The sequence below is a fragment of the Chanos chanos genome, chromosome 1 (assembly GCF_902362185.1).
Source record: "Chanos chanos chromosome 1, fChaCha1.1, whole genome shotgun sequence".
Classification (NCBI taxonomy): domain Eukaryota; kingdom Metazoa; phylum Chordata; class Actinopteri; order Gonorynchiformes; family Chanidae; genus Chanos; species Chanos chanos.
In genome coordinates this window covers 24644558-24648015 of record NC_044495.1, presented here as the reverse complement: position 1 = coordinate 24648015, position 3458 = coordinate 24644558, and positions in this window count along the sequence as shown.

Here is a 3458-nt window from a genome sequence, read left to right as displayed (position 1 = left end):
ATAGCAGGATCACTCTTATGCCACATGGTATGGCACTGGTATGGCACTGTAACAATGAGCATGTTCATGTGGGTTGATACAAAGAAGTGAAAAGTCAAGGAAATGTTTTCATGTGTTTAAAGCCCACTAAGACAACAGCTGGGAAAGAAATCTAAACAATATCACCAGACTAAAAATACATCTCAGACACACTCACTGACAGAGACAAAGAGAAGATTACATTTTCTACTACAGCCCTCCCTTCAATTTTGCATAGAGAACCCTGATAAATCACGCTGCCTTGAGTTCATCAGTAATCTTCTCTAAAGCAACAGGCCATTGAACAGAAAAGTCCCACACTACTTGGCTTCAACCCTCTTTCCTGTGTAGTGGTCAGTCCTTAATTAGAAAGGTCAAAGCCTTTTTATTTGCTGTCCTTGAGTTGCTGTTGATTATAATTTTTTATGTGGTTCTGCGGATGCCAAAACCCAACTGCAAAACAAATTTAAAAAGCTTTTCCACTAAAAGAGTGGGTTGTATGAACTAAGTTCTACAAATGAATAAAACAAAGTTTTTTTTTATCTTTAGAATATTGTAGGTTGCTACAATATAAGCAACAATATAATACAACTTACCATTTTATCGTTTTGGATGCTGCATTCGTATGTTGCTGCTAATGCCACTCTCCACAATATGACACTGACAAAAACCTAAAAAAAAAACAAAAAAAACCCCCTTCAAATTCCAGTCTTTCTCAGTCTTGGAGCAAGGGTTTTCAAGCCTTTGGGACATAGCACTACACCAGCAAATAGTAAAGGTGGGGAAAAAAGTGTGAGATTCAGTCGGTGAACACACTAGTGTTGAGACTTCATCCGTGGATCAAGGCCAAAGGAAGGAAGTGTGTTAAAGACCAGGGTAAGTATCTCAGATTGAATAGAGAAGAAAAGGAGATTTATTTATTAGCCAGTAATAGCTAAGACTAAGCAGATTTGCTTCAAACCATAATATAAGAAGTATGGGAAAATATCTGTAGACTTGCTTTTGAATTTCCAATTTATACCAAGACTTTTGATATCCCATATTTAAGGATTTCATTGTGCTTGTGAAGAGAAGTATACCAAATTCATCAGTGGTACATTTAAAACAGTCTAAGATGCGTAGTATTTCATTCACACGCAGAAGACAAAATCTCTCTAAAACGTCCGTTTATGAATGTGTACCAGAAGAAAAACTAAACCAGAGGCAACTTGGCTCTAAGCCTTGGGCAAGCCTTTCCACCCTTCTTCGGGAATCCTAGAACAGCCACAAGTCAAGATGCAACCTTTATTTATTCCTGTGACACTTTGTATTTAAGATTTAAAATAACTGAATTAACGAACTAAAATCATCGATGTTGTTGAAACATCCATGCTTAGCTTGTGTGTCGTCATAAAAACAATTTAAGAGCCCCTTGACAGATATTTATGTAGAACAACACGAAAGAGAGAGAGAATTTGAGGGAAGTGAAGCTACAGTGTAAATTTAGGACAGTCTTTGTAGAACTGACTGATAGATGTTGGTTTTCTGTTTTGAGGAGGGGGCTGCAGAAGTTATGAATCACTGTAGTTTAACCTAAATATTGATGTATCAGACTGATGTATTTATGGGAAGAATAACAGCTTTTGAGCTTTCTGTTACTTGATTGGCCTATTTCCTTTCAAAGTAACCAGAAATGCCCAGGATTACCTTCAAATGTGAGGGAAGAATGGAATGATCTGTTCTTTGTTGTTTTCTTCCCACCATGTGGTAGTCTCCGATCAAAAGCGGTAGCACAATTACTATGAAAGGTGACCGCTCCCTATGGTGCCTGACTGCGATGACAATGATGGCTGTCGAGTGTTTGCCCAGCTGTTTCTGTGGTACGACTACCAGCGTCAAAACAGTGTGTCTGTTCCAACAGTGTACCTCTCAGCATAGCAGTGTAAGCCATCTCAGGACAGTTGGTTCACATCAAGTTACACTTCATTCCTGTACTGGCAAGTAAAACATTACTTTACCCTCAGTGAGTGACCAGGGGTCTCTTCTATACCTGTTGTAATGAAATTCAATAAGTTAGGTTAGGGGCTGAAGAAGTGTGCTTTGGTGGATTACTGATTTCTTCCTGAACTACGTACATTAAATAACATTACATTCCAAATATTTTTTTGTTCCCAAGAGCTATGAATGATTCATAACTGGACACATTAATCAGTCACAACACATAGATTTGCAAGATTTTTTAATTAAAAATATACATTAATTTAAACATTTGTCTGAGCTGGAGTTTTAATTAAGTAATAAGTAGCTGCTTGCAGCCCTTCCATCTTTCCAGAGTTTCATCACAGTGTATGACTGCACAATACAGTGTATGACATTGGTTTTGTTCAAGATTTTGATTTTGAAACAATGCGTGTTTTCCCACAATACCTTGTACTGAAGACTGGAAATGTCTGTTCCCATAACTGTTGTCTAATTGTATTGTGCATGACATCCAGAAGCTTTGATGTGCCTGTTAGCATTAAAGGCAAGACCATTTTGGGTGTTGTCACTTTGCTTTATAACTTTAGTATGGGTACACATGGATCTCATTGAAAGGAAAGGTCCTTTTAAACTGGCATATTCAAACTTGTTACAGTACTTCACAGATCTGACATCTAAACGGTTGTTTGTCTCAATCATTTGGATATACATTACAGGTAACAAGACAGAAACAAGAACAATGTAATGTGATCCACTTTTTATCATTGGATTGCAGTTAGTAGGCTGCAATTTTTTTCTGAATATTTCATGTTGATCAGAGTGTAATTTCCTCTCATTCATACAAACATTTCACTTAGTCTCTTACATCCTTGTTTGATTAGCAAGCATAGTTCAGTTGTTGCACAGAGAACATGAAGTAAATATTTTATGGAAAACATTTATAGCAGATGCAGATAGGCAACAGTGTTTGTGAATCACATTGTACATAAAGAAGACTTGTGAATAAAGAAAAAAAAACTAACATTTTTATGCCATATCACTGCGGTGAAATATGCTTGTTTAGACATAACCAGAAAAGAAAGTAGAATTGTGTTTGCATTTCATCACCGCCTGGCATTCCTATCTATAGGAGCAAATAGGCTCATGGAGAACAATGATGAAGTGAATGAGGGTCTTTGGGTGTGTTTGGGTTGGCTGGCAACACAAAGTGCAGTCATCCATCTTGCAGCAATGCACCTCAGGCAAGGAGCGTACCAGCCGCTCCATGGTGGATAGAGTTTTTATTAACATACAAAATCTCAGTTGGTCCCCTGTCAATTTGAGACCATGCAAGAGTAGCAAGAACAGCAATGGCAGTCATCTTGTTGGAAAGCATCTGTCTTAATCCCAGTCTGCAGCATGTGGTATAGTAAGACCCCTTCATACCTGGATTACTCACTGATTTGGATGATATGTAGCATGTTTGGGCAGATTAGAGATTG